Source organism: Pongo pygmaeus, chromosome 15 (genome assembly GCF_028885625.2).
Source record: "Pongo pygmaeus isolate AG05252 chromosome 15, NHGRI_mPonPyg2-v2.0_pri, whole genome shotgun sequence".
Lineage (NCBI taxonomy): Eukaryota > Metazoa > Chordata > Mammalia > Primates > Hominidae > Pongo > Pongo pygmaeus.
Window position 1 is genome coordinate 33351594 of NC_072388.2, and position 13901 is coordinate 33365494.

The 13901-nt window shown below is 48.3% G+C and overlaps 1 protein-coding gene across 1 annotated transcript in view; it reads left to right on the forward strand.

The window, feature by feature from the left end:
• Positions 1-13901, forward strand: part of LOC129012291 (signal recognition particle subunit SRP54) — a 102469-nt gene that overhangs the window by 47173 nt on the left and 41395 nt on the right. The gene's annotated exons all lie outside the window — the stretch shown is intronic.

The following is a 13901-nucleotide window of genomic DNA, read 5'->3' on the forward strand; positions in this document are numbered from 1 at the left end:
GGCACGATCTCGGCTCACTGCAACCTCTGCGTCCCAGGTTCAAGTGATTCTCCTGCCTTAGCCTCCTGAGTAGCTGGGATTACAGGCACATGACAACACACCTGGCTAATTTTTTTTTTTTGAGACAGAGTCTCCTTCTGTCACCCGGGCTGAAGTGCAATGGCATGATCTCCATTCACTGCAACTTCCACCTCTCAGGTTTGAGCAATTCTCCTGCCTCAGCCTCCCTAGTAGCTGGGATTACAGGTGCGTACCACCATGTCCGGCTAATTTTTGTATTTTTAGTAGAGATAGGGTTTCACCATGTTGGCCAGGATGGTCTCAAACTCCTGACCTCAGGTGATCCACCTGTCTCGGCCTCTCAAAGTTCTGGGATTACAGGCATGAGCCACTGTGCCCGGCCAATTTTTGTATTTTTAGTAGAGATGGGGTTTCACCATGTTGGCCATGCTGGTCTTGAACTCATGGCCTCGAGTGATGTGCCCACTCTGTCCTCCCAAAGTGCTGGGATCACAGGCATGAGCCACCATGCTTGGCTTAATCTTTCATTTTTTTAAAGCCATTTTTGTTATGTTTTCTACATACCAAAAATATACTTGAAGAACTTGATATACTTCGATGATAATAGCTAATGTATACATCTTCTAAAGGAAAAATAATTGCAAGTATTAGGTTGTCACTATTATATATTAAAAATAATGACCTGACAGGAGTTCGAGACCAGTCTGACCAACATGGCGAAACCCTGCCTATATTGAAAGTATAAAAATTAGCTGGGCGTGGTGGCAGACACCTGTAATCTCAGCTACTCGAGAGGCTGAGACAGAGGAGTTGCTTGAACCTGGGAGGCAGAGGTTGCAGTGAGCCAAGATCGTGCCACTGCACTCCAGCCTGTGCGACAAGAGCAAAACTCTTGTCTCAACAACAACAAAAAAAGAAAGGCCAGGCACGGTGGCTCATGCCTGTAATCCCAGCACTTTGGGAGGCCCAGGCGGGCGGATCATGAGGTCAGGAGTTCGAGACCAGCTTGGCTAACATAGTGAAACCCCATCTCTACCAAAAATACAAAAGAATTAGCCAGGTATGGTGGCATGCACCTAGTAGTCCCAGCTACTTGGGAGGCTGAGGCAGGAGAATCACTTGAACTCGGGAGGTGGAGGCTGTGGTAAGCCGAGAGTGCGCCACTGCACTCCAGCCTGGGCAAAGGAGCGAGACTCCGTCTCAAAAAAAAAAAAAAAAAAAAAAAAAATGACCTGAATCTAAAATGAAAGTTAAAAACATAAATCATGAGACCGTGACAAAGTTGATTTGGTTTTTGGTTATCTTGGATTGCTGCATGGTTCATTTAGAACAATGGCTTTTAAATAAATTAAGGAATTGAAAATACTGGAATAATTTATTAATATGCCTATTCATTATTGACATCAAGTAGATAATATATATGGTATAACAGTGTATTCTGAATTAGTATGAACTGATCTTCAGCAAGTGATTGATTTGTAGAAGAATGAAAGAAACAGTTTTTATGGTGCTAATTTTTTATGACTCCTGTTTAAAAAAGATCTTGTCGCCAGTAATCCCAGTACTTTGGGAGGCCGAGGCGGGCAGATCATGAGTTCAGGAGTTCAAGACCAGCCCAGCCAACGTGGTGAAACCCTGTGTCTAATAAAAATAAAAAAAATTAGCCGGGTGTGGTGGTGGGTGCCTGGAATCCCAGCTACTTGAGAGGTTGAGGCAGTAGAGTCGCTTGAACCCGGGAGGCGGACGTTGCAGTGAGCTGAGATCGGACCACTGCACTCCAGGCTGGGCAACAAAAATGTGAAACTTCATCTCAAAAAAAAAGAATGCAATTGAGATTTTCTTGTTAACTTGGGCAAAGGTTTTATATCCCTTTAAAAACTAAAATAAAAAGGTTTTAGCTAGTTTTTCTGCTAAAGACTAGAATAACCCTGTAGAAAATTATATACCATGTTAAAATGATGTATTGTGTGTTCTTCAGAAAGCTTACTAAGCTATAAACATTTGACAACAGAGAAAATACTGTTCTCCAAAGTAGTTTCTTATTAACTGATGCATACTACCTTTTCTAGGTACACGTTTGTGACTCTATTCTCAGGGTATCAATTTTGCATTTTGACCAAAAAAGGAAATTGAAACCTTTGGCCATAATAACCTTGATGGCTTTAGGCATAGTTTTAAATGTTTGTGTGTCTGACACAAACAATATTTTAAATATATATTTATATATATATATTTTATATATTTTTCAGAAGCAAAAACAACAATAACAAGACAGGCACAGTGGCAAGACATTGACACACACCTGTAGTACCAGCTACTTGGGAGGCTGAGGTGGGCAAATCAGTGAATTGCTTGAGTCCAGGAGTTGGTGGTCACAATGAACTATGATCATTTATGAATAGTCACTGCTGATGAATAGCCACTGCACTCCAGCCTTGGCAACATAGGGAGACCTCATCTAAAAAACAACTGAATGCAGTAGCTCATGCCTGTAATCCCAGCACTTTGGGAGGCTGAGGTGGGCTGATCACTTGAGCCCAAGAGTTCCAGACCAGCCTGGGCAACATGGTGAAACTCCACTGCTACAAAATACAGAAATTAGGCTGGGTGTGGTGGCTCATACCTGTAAAACCAGCACTTTGGGAGGCCAAGGCCGATGGGTCACTTGAGGTTAGGAGATTGAGACCAGCCTAGCCAATAAGGTGAAACCCTGATTTTACCAAAAATACAAAAATTAGCTGGGCATGGTGGCCGGCACCTGTAATCCCAGCTACTCAGGAGGCTGAGGCACGAGAATCACTTGAACCTGGGAGGCAGAAGTTGCAGTGAGCCAAGATCTCACCACTGCACTCCAGCCTGGGTGACAGAGTGAGACTCTTAATATCTTTAAAATAATAATAATAATACAGAAACTAGCCTGGCATAGTGGTGTGTACCTGTAGTCCCAGCTACTTGGGGGGCTGAGGCAGGAGGATCACTTGAGCCTAGGAGGTCAAGGCTGCAGTGAGCCAAAATTGCACCACTGCACTCCAGCCTGGGTGACAGTGAGACCCTATCTAAAAAATAAGTAAATAAATAAAACAAAGGACAACTAAAGGTCTAGGATACTTTGTTCAGCTTCCCTTTATCTTTCTTTTTCTGCTAAAATGAGGAAATTGAAAATGTTCTTTAAAATTCTGATTCTATTAGGTCCTTAAATTGGCATTTTAGTTACAAAAGCTATCCTTCAGTTCTCAGTTTTTATTGAAGTGATGTTTCACAGCATAAGTACTATATACCTGTATTAATCTGTTTTGATGCTGCTGATAAAGACATACCCAAGACTGGATAATTTGTAATGAAAATGAGGTTTAATGAACTTACAGTTCCAGGTGGCTGAGGAGGCCTCACAATCATGGTGGAAGGCAAAAGGCACATCTTACATGGTGGCAAGAGAGAATGAGAACCAAGCAAAAGGGGTTTCCCCTTAAAAAACTATCAGTTCTCATGAGACTCATTCACTACTATGAGAACAGTATGGGGGAAACCACCTCCATGATTCATTTATATACCACCAGGTCCACAGCCAAACTGTATCATTCTGCCCCTGGTCCCTCCCAAATATCATGTCCTCATATTTCAAAACCAGTCATGCCTTCCCAACAGTCCCCCACAGCCTTAACTTGTTTCAGCATTAACTCAAAAGTCCACAGTCCAAAATCTCATCTGAGACAAGGCAAGTCCCTTCCACCTCTGAGCCTGTAAAATCAAAAGCACGTTAGTTACTTCCTAGATACAATGGGGGTACAGGCATTGGGTAAATGCAGCCATTGCAAATGGGAGAAATTGGCCAAAACAAAGGGGCTACAGGCCCCATGCAAGTCCGAAATCCAGTGGGGCAGTCAAATCTCAAAGCTCCAAAGTGATCTTTTCCTCCTTTGTCACACATCCATGTCATGCTGATGTAAGAGGTGGGCTCCCACAGCCTTGGGCAGTTGTGCCCCTGTGGCCTTGCAGGGAACAGCCCCCCTTCCCAGCTGCTTTCACAGGCTGGTGTTGTCTGTGGCTTTTCCAGGTGCACAGCGCAAGCAGTTGGTGGAGCTACCATTCTGGGGTCTGGAGGACGGTGGCCCTCTTCTCACAGCTCCACTAAGTAGTGCCCCAGTAGGGACTCTGGGGGCGCCCTCCAACCCCACATTTCCCTTCTGCACTGCCCTAGCAGAGGTTCTCTGTGAGGGCCCTGCTCCTGCAGCAGTCTTCTGCCTGGACATCCAAGCATTTTCATATATCCTCTGAAATCTAGGTGCAGGTTCCTAAACCTCAGTTCTTGACTTCTGTGCGCTCACAGGCTCAACATCACATGGAAGCTGCCAAGGCTTGGTACTTGCATCCTCTGAAGCCGTGGCCTGAGCTGTACCTTGGCACCCTTTAGCCATGGCTACAGTGGCTGGGACACAGGGCACCAGGTCCCAAGGCTGCACACAGCAGGGGGCCCTGAGCCCAGCCCACAAAACCATTTTTTCCTCCTAGGCCTCTGGGCCTGTTATAGGAGGGGCTGCTGCAAAGGTCTCTGACATGCCCTGGAGACATTTTCCCCACTGTCTTGGTGATTAACATTTGGCTCCTTTTTTTTTTTTTTAAGACAGAGTTTCGCTCTTGTTTCCAGGCTGGAGTGCAGTGGCACAATCTCGGTTCACTGCGACCTCTGTCTCCTGGGTTCAAGTGATTCTCCTACCTCAGCCTCCTGAGTAGCTGGGATTCCAGGCACATGCCACCACGCCCAGCTAATTTTGTATTTTTAGTAGAGATGGAGTTTCTCCATGTTAGGCTGGTCTCAAACTCCCAACCTCAGGTGATCTGCCCGCCTAGATACAATGGGTGTACAGGCAGCAAGAGAGAATGAGAACCAAAGGGGTTTCCCCTTAAAAAACCATCAGTTCTCATGAGACTCATTCACTACTATGAGAACAGTATGGGGGAAACTGCCTCCATGATTCATTTATATACCACCAGGTCCATAGCCAAACCATATCATTCTGCCCCTGGTCCCTCCCAAATATCATGTCCTCACATTTCAAACCCAATCATGCCTTCCCAACAGTCCCCCACAGTCTTAACTCATTTCAGCATTAACTCAAAAGTCCACAGTCCAAAGTCTCATCTGGGATTACAGGCGTGAGCCACCGCACCTGGCGGCTCCTCATTACTTATGCAAATTTCTGCAGCCAGCCTGAATTTCTCCTCAGAAAATGGGTTTTTCTTTTCTATCACATAGGCTGCAAATTTTCTGAATTTTTATTCTCTGTATCACTTTTAAAATGGAATACTTTTAACAGCACCCAAGTCACCTCTTGAATGGTTTGCTGCTTAGAAATTTCTTCTGCCAGAGGCTGGGTGCAGTGGGTCATGCCTGTAATCCCAGCACTTTGGGAGGCTGAGGCTGGCAGATCATGAGGTCACGAGATCGAGACCATCCTGGCCAACATGGTGAAACCCCGTCTCTACTAAAAATATAAAAATTAGCTGGGCATGGTGGCATGCGCCTGTAGTCCCAGCTACTTGGGAGGCTGAGGCAGGATAATCGCTTGAACCCAGGAGGTGGAGGTTGCAGTGAGCTGAGATCATGCCACTGCACTCCAGCTTGGGTAACAGAGCGAGACTCCATCTCAAAAAAAAAGAAATTTCTTCTGCCAGATACCCTAAATCATCTCCCTCAAGTTCAAAGTTCCACAAATCTCCAGGGCAGAGGCAAAATGCTGCCAGTCTTTCTGCTAAAAGATAGCGAGAGTCACCTTTACTCCAGTTCCCAACAAATTCCTCATCTCCATCTAAGACCACCTCAGCATGGATTTCATTGTCTATGTCATTATCAGCATTTTGGTCAAAGCCATTTAACAAATCTCTAGGAAGTTCCAAACTTTCCTACATTTTCCTATCTTATTCTGAGCCCTCCAAACTGTTCCAACCTCTGCCTGTTACCCAGTCCCAAAGTTGCTTACACATTTTTGGGTATCTTTACAGCAGCACCCACTCTACCAGTACCAGTTTACTGTATTAGTCTGTTTTCATGCTGCTGATAAAGACATACCCAAGACTGGGTAATTTATAATGAAAAAGGTTTAACTGACTCACAGTTCCATGTGGCTGGGGAGGCCTCACAATTATAGTGGAAAGTGAAAGGCACATCTTACATGGCGGTAGACAGGAGAGAATAAGAACCAAGCAAAAGGGGTTTCCTCTTATAAAACCATCGCATCTCATGAGACTTATTTGCTACCATGAGAACAGTATGGGGTAAACTGCCCCCATGATTCAATTACCTCCCACCAGGTCCCTCCCACAACACGTGGGAATTATGGGAGCTACAATTCAAGATGAGATTTGGGTGGGGACACAGCCAAACCAAATACCAAAATTAAATCCTTTAATAATTTGAACACATTTCCATTTGTTTTTCACTATTGTTAAAATTGACTCCATTGTTTTTTTGATATACTCCCAACTTAGACCACTAGCTAGCTCTAATACCGTACAACATTGAATTCTTCCTGAATTTTATTATAATGTTAAATATATGTAACCATAAAACTAGGTGTAGCTTCCTTAAGCTTACAGTACTCATGTAATTATGAGACAACAACAAACTGAGAAATTAAATATCACAAACTACAAAATGAAGAAAGGGTAAATTAATGATTTTTTATTTATTAATTTTTTTTTTTGAGACAGGGTCTTTGCTCTGTCACCCAGGCTGGAGTGCAGTGGTGCAGTCATGGCTCACTGCAACCTTGACCTGGGCTTAGGCAATCCTCCCACCTCAGTCTCCTGAGTAGTTGGGACTATCAGAGTGTGCCACAACACTCAGCTAATTTTTTATTTTATTTCATTTATTTTTTGAGATGGAGTTTTACTCTGCCACCCAGGTTAGAATGCAGAGGCACGATGTCAGCTCATTGCAACCTCCACCTCCTGGGTTCAAGCAATTCTCCTACCTCAGCCTCCCAAGTCTGGGACCACAGGCATGTGCCCAGCTAATTTTTGTATTTGTAGTAGAGATGGGTGATTAACGCCTGTAATCCCAGCACTTTGGGAGGCCGAAGCGGGCAGATTACTGAAGTCAGGAGATCAAGACCAGCCTGGCCAACACAGTGAAACCCTGTCTCTACTAAAAATACAAAAATTAGCCAGGTGTGGTGGCATGCGCCTGTAGTCCCAGCTACTTAGGAGGCTGAGGCAGGAGAATTGCTTGAACCTGGGAGGTGGAGGTTGCAGTGAGCCAAGACTGTGCCACTGCACTCCAGCCTGGGGGACAGAGTGAGACTTTGTATCAAAAAAAAAAAAAAGAGAGAGAGTTGGGTTTTCACCATGTTGGCCAGGCTGGTCTCAAACTCCTGACCTCAAGTGATCCACCTGCCTCAGCCTCCCAGAATGCTGGGATTACAGGCGTGACCCACTGTCCCCGGCCAATTTTTTAATTTTTTATGGAGACAAGGTCTCCTGTGTTACCCAGGCTGGTCTTGAACTCCTGGGCTCAAGTGATCCACCTGCCTTGGCCTCCCAGAAGTGCTGGCATTACAGGCATAAGCCACGCCACCCAGACAGAAATTAATGATTTAAATGTGATAGATGTCAGTGTTCTGAAAGTATCATATTTAATGGTATATAAGATACAAAGGTATATATATGCCCAATGCTTCACAATTTTCTGGAGAAATTTTTTGGAAAAAATTAAATTCTTTTTATCATGTAATGTGTGTTATATAAACCATTATTTTGTTCAAGTAAATACAGTATGTTACAATGTGAGAGTAAGTCCTAAGTTCTAATATGCAGTAATAATGTACTAATATTATTAGTATTGTGAAATATAGTATCACATAACTAAAAAGAAATATAATGTTGTACATGAATACTGATAAACAGGTGGCAAAAAAACCAGGAAATTTGCTGGAGCTAAAGCCCCATAATATGCATATTAATGTAACAGCAAAATTAATATATTAGTATTTTAGTGAATTTAGAAAATCTAAACAGCAAATCATAAAATAAATTTGAATGAATTTATTTTACAGGTAGCTCTGGTACATATACACATACAAGCAAATATTTCAGTAAAAAATGGAACAAAGTATTGAAAATTAAAATGTGAAGGAATTTCAACTTGATGCTTATGTAGAGTAAAATATTTTAGTATTTGAATACAGAGAGCAGCCAGAGAATTTGAATGAGGTCTAATAAAAACAACCATGTCAGTGAGAATCATGGTTAAATAACTATATAAATACTGATCTCCCTCAAGACTTACGAATAGTTATTGATAAATGAATAGTTATTGGTAAAGCCAAGTAAATGATCATGTCCAAAACCAGAAGGCCATCATCACAGCTTAAGTCTACATGATTTGATCTCTTTAGGACTGTCATTCTTTGGATTCACTAAATTAGTCATCATCCTCAAAATTCCGCCCCAAGTTCTAATTATCACGTTCCAAACATTTAGGGGTTACATGAAGCTTGAACCTAGTGCCTTCTTTGCTTTTGAGCCACGAGTTGTAGGAATGATGAGTTTACACCTCACATGCTGGGGATTAATTTAAACTTTACCTCTAAGTCAGTTGGGTAGCCTTTGGCTTTTTTTTGTAGCTAATTTTGTAGTTAATGGATGCGCTGTGAAATCTTGCTATGATAGTTTTCCTCCACACTTTGCCACTAGGGGTAGGTAGGTACTCAGTTTTCAGTAATTGCTTACCTAAGACCCTAAGCTCTATTTCTCTTGTACTGGCCTTTATCTGTAATATAGGCATATGTAATATAATATAATTTTTGGAGTGTTTTTTTTTTTTTTTTTTTTTTTTTGAGACAGAGTCTTGCTCTGTCGCCCAGGCTGGAGTGCAGTGGTGCGATCTCAGGCTCACTGCAAGCTCTGCCTCCCGGGTTCACGCCATTCTCCTGCCTCGGCCTCCCAAGTAGCTGGGACTACAGGCGCCCGCCACTATGCCCAGCTAATTTTTTGTATATTTGTTAGAGACGGGGTTTCACCGTGTTAGCCAGAATGGTCTCGATCTCCTGACTTTGTGATCCGCCCGCCTCGGCCTCCCAAAGTTCTGGGATCACAGGTGTGAGCCACCGCGTCCGGCCAATTTTTGGAGTCTTTTAAAGTAAAAATATGCCTTGTAAGCTGGTAACTACGGTACATTTCCTTTTATTAATGTGGTGCTGACTGCCATATAGGTTCTTTTGAGTTTGGCATGCATATGCTACTTTTTGCAGTCCTTTCATTATGTTTTTCTCTCTTCATTTGAAGAGCATGTTATATCTTTTAGCTTCGCTTGGCTTAAAAGCTTCTCTCATTAGCCTAACACAGTGCATTGTTGGTACCACTTGGATCATAAGTGGAAAAACAGCCAAGAAATTGCACAGTAATACTTGTTTGTAAGAGGGATGATTCAGTTGAATCTGACACTAAGAAACTCCCCTACCTGAGGTCTGAGATTCCTCTGACATTGCTGCATATAGGCTTTTCCTTTGCAGCCTGTGACTGTGGACTATTTTTCTTAAGCAAGGTATGCTAAAGTTTTGTGAGCCTTTTTCCAGAGAGAGAGGTCTCATATCTGCATCAAGTGAGAACATATAATGTCTGCATATTTCCATATTTCAGGAATCATGTTTGCTTGTGTTTTATGCTTTTATATAGAAAGGGAAACTTGTTCCTCAGTGACCCAAAAGAGGTGGGAATTGTTATTGGATATCATCATTGGCCCACACTTTCTGACCTTGGGAAATCAATTAAGGGGTTCATAATCTCAATTCTGTCAGAATTGGTACAAGAAATAGCTGCATGTTTCTTGACATTCCACTTCGTAGGAAATAAGAATGTGAAACTCTTCAGTTGATGTGTCCCTTGTTTTTTTGCAATTTGCTTCTTACTGTGTTAAAAAAAAAGTATGATCTTGCTCTGAGAGGTGAGGCATTCTTAATCATGATCTTTAAAGATCAATAATATCATCCTTTCAAGGATTATGTCTTTATTATAATAAAGATAATTTGTCTTTAACAGAATCAATAATATAATCTCTTAAAGGATTATATCTTTGCCGGGCGCAGTGGCTCACACCTGTAATCCCAGCACTTTGGGTGGCCAAGGTGGAAGGATCACCAGGTCAGGAGTTCGAGACCAGTCTGGCCAACATAGTGAAACCCCATCTCTGCTAAAAGTACAAAAAATAAGCTGGGTGTGGTGGTGTGCGCCTGTAATCCCAGCTACTCGGGAGGCTGAGGCAGGAGAATCACGTGAACCCGGGAGGCGGAGGTTGCAGTGAGCCAAGATCGCACCATTGCACTCCAGCTCGGGTGACAGTGCAAGACTCTGTCTAAAAAAAAAAAAAAAAGGATTATATCTTTATATTTGTTATAGATTCTTTTTTTTTTTTTTTTTTTTTTTTTTTTTTTTTTTTTTTTAAATTTATGAAGTATTTATTGATCGTTCTTGGGTGTTTCTCGGAGAGGGGGATATGGGAGGGTCATAGGATAATAGTGGAGAGAAGGTCAGGAGATAAACACATGAACAAAGGTCTCTGGTTTTCCTAGGCAGAGGTCCCTGCGGCCTTCTGCAGTGTTTGTGCCCCTGGGTACTTGAGATTAGGGAGTGGTGATGACTCTTAAAGGGCATGCTGCCTTCAAGCATCTGTTTAACAAAGCACATCTTGCACCGCCCTTAATCCATTTAACCCTAAGTTGACACAGCATATGTTTCAGAGAGCATGGGGCTGGGGGAAAGGCCATAGATCAACAGCACCCCAAGGCAGAAGAATTTCTCCTAGTCAGAACAAAATGGAGTCTCCTATGCCCACCCCATTCTACACAGACACAGCAACAATCTGATCTCTCCTTCCTTTCCCCACACTTCCTCCCCTTCTCTTCAACAAAACCGCCATCGTCCTCATGGCCCGCTCCCGATGGTCGCTGTCTCTTTGGAGCTGTTGGGTACACCTCCCAGACAGGGCAGCCGGGCAGAGGCGCTCCTCACGTCCCAGACAGGGCGGCCGGGCAGAGGCGCTCCTCGCTTCCCAGACGGGGCCGCCCGGGCAGAGGCGCTCCTCTCCTCCCAGACGGGGCGGCCGGGCAGAGGCGCTCCTCACTTCCCCGATGGGGCCGCCCGGGCAGAGGCGCTCCTCGTTTCCCAGAAGGGGCCGCCCGGGCAGAGGCGCTCCTCGCTTCCCAGACGGGGCTGCCCGGGCAGAGGTGCTCCTCACTTCCCAGACGGGGCCGCCCGGGCAGAGGCGCTCCTCACTTCCTCCCAGACCGGGTGGCAGCCGGGCAGAGGTGCTCCTCACCTCCCAGAGGGGGCGGCCGGGCAGAGGCGCTCCTCACCTCCCAGAGGGGGCGGCCGGGCAGAGGCGCTCCTCACTTCCCAGACGGTGTGGCGGCTGGGCAGAGGCGCTCCTCCCTTCCCAGATGGGGCAGCCGGGCAGAGGCGCTCCTCACTTCCTCCCAGATGGGGTGGCGGCCAGGCAGAGGCACTCCTCACCTCCCAGACGGGGCGGCCGGGCAGAGGTGCTCCTCATCTCCCAGACGGGGCAGCCGGGCAGAGGTGCTCCTCACTTCCTCCCAGACGGGGTGGCAGCCGGACAGAGGCACTCCTCACCTCCCAGACGGGGCGGCCGGGCAGAGGCGCTCCTCACTTCCCATACGGGGTGGCAGCCGGGCAGAGGCGCTCCTCACTTCCTCCCAGACGGGGTGGCAGCCAGGCAGAGGCGCTCCTCACTTCCCAGACGGGGTGGCCGGGCAGAGGCGCTCCTCACTACCCAGACGGGGTGGCCAGGCAGAGGACTCCTCACCTCCCAGACGGGGCGGCCGGGCAGAGGCGCTCCTCGCTTCCCATACGGGGTGGCAGCCGGGCAGAGGCGCTCCTCACTTCCCAGATGGGGCAGCCGGGCAGAGGCGCTCCTCACTTCCTCCCAGACGGGGTGGCGGCCGGGCAGAGGTGCTCCTCACTTCCTCCCAGACGGGGTGGCGGCCGGGCAGAGGTGCTCCTCACCTCCCAGACGGGGCGGCCGGGCAGAGGCGCTCCTCCCTTCCCAGACGGAGTGGCCAGGCAGAGGCGCTCCTCACCTCCCAGAGTGGGCGGCCGGGCAGAGGCGCTCCTCACTTCCCAGAGTGGGCGGCCGGGCAGAGGCGCTCCTCACTTCCTCCCAGACGGGGTGGCGGCCAGGCAGAGGCGCTCCTCACCTCCCAGACGGGGCGGCCGGGCAGAGGCACTCCTCACCTCCCAGAGTGGGCGGCCGGGCAGAGGCGCTCCTCACTTCCCATAGGGGGTGGCAGCCGGGCAGAGGCGCTCCTCACTTCCCAGATGGGGCAGCTGGGCAGAGATGCTCCTCACTTCCTCCCAGATGGGGTGGCGGCCAGGCAGAGGCGCTCCTCACCTCCCTGACGGGGCGGCCGGGCAGAGGCACTCCTCACCTTCCAGAGTGGGCGGCCGGGCAGAGGCGCTCCTCACTTCCCAGAGTGGGCGGCCGGGCAGAGGCGCTCCTCACTTCCCAGAGTGGGCGGCCGGGCAGAGGCGCTCCTCACTTCCCATAGGGGGTGGCAGCCGGGCAGAGGCGCTCCTCACTTCCCAGATGGGGCAGCTGGGCAGAGGTGCTCCTCACTTCCTCCCAGACCGGGTGGCGGCCAGGCAGAGGTGCTCCTCACCTCCCAGGCGGGGCGGCCGGGCAGAGGCACTCCTCACCTCCCAGACGGGGCGGCTGGGCAGAGGCGCTCCTCACCTCCCAGAAGGGGTGGCTGGGCAGAGGCGCTCCTCACTTCCCACATGGGGTGGTAGCCGGGCAGAGGCGCTCCTCACTTCCCAGACGGGGTGGCGGCCAGGCAGAGGCGCTCCTTACTTCCCAGATGGGGCAACCGGGCAGAGGCGCTCCTCACTTCCTCCCAGACGGGGTGGCGGCCAGGCAGAGGCGCTCCTCACCTCCCAGACGGGGCGGCCGGGCAGAGGTGCTCCTCATCTCCCAGACGGGGCAGCCGGGCAGAGGCGCTCCTCACTTCCTCCCAGACGGGGTGGCAGCCGGGCAGAGGTGCTCCTCACATCCCAGACGATGGGCGGCCGGGCAGAGGCGCTCCTCACTTCCCAGATAGGGCGGCGGGGCAGACGGGCTCCTCACATCCCAGACGATGGGCGGCCAGGCAGAGACGCTCCTCACTTCCTAGACGGGGTGGCGGCGGGGCAGAGGCTGTAATCTTAGCACTTTAAGAGGCCAAGGCAGGAGGCTGGTAGGTGGAGGTTGCAGCGAGCCGAGATCACACCACTTCACTCCAGCCTGAGCACCATTGAGCGTTGAGTTAGCGAGACTCTGTCTGCAATCCCAGCACCTCGGGAGGCCGAGGCAGGCAGATCACTAGAGGCCAGGAGCTGGAGACCAGCCCGGTCAACACGGCGAAACCCCGTCTCCACCAAAAATACAAAAAGCATTCAGGCGTGGCGGCGCGCGCCTGCAATCCCAGGCACTCGGCAGGCCGAGGCAGGAGAATCACAGGAGCCCGAGGCAGGGAGGCTGCAGCGAGCCGAGATCATGGCAGTACAGTCCAGCTTGAGCAACAGAGGGAGACCGAAAAAAGTGGGAGAGGGAGACCGGGGAGAGGGAGACCGGGGAGAGGGAGACCGGGGAGAGGGAGACCGGGGAGAGGGAGACCGGGGAGAGGGAGACCGGGGAGAGGGAGACCGGGGAGAGGGAGAGGGAGAGGGAGAGGGAGAGGGAGAGGGAGAGGGAGAGGGAGAGGGAGAGGGAGAGCTTGTTATAGATTCTTATCAGAAGACAGTCAGGGTTCTACAGATTTTAGATGAAGATGCACAGCTCTCCAACATTAAAATTACTGAGTCTAGGCATAGTGTGCAAAGAAAGCTAGTTATTT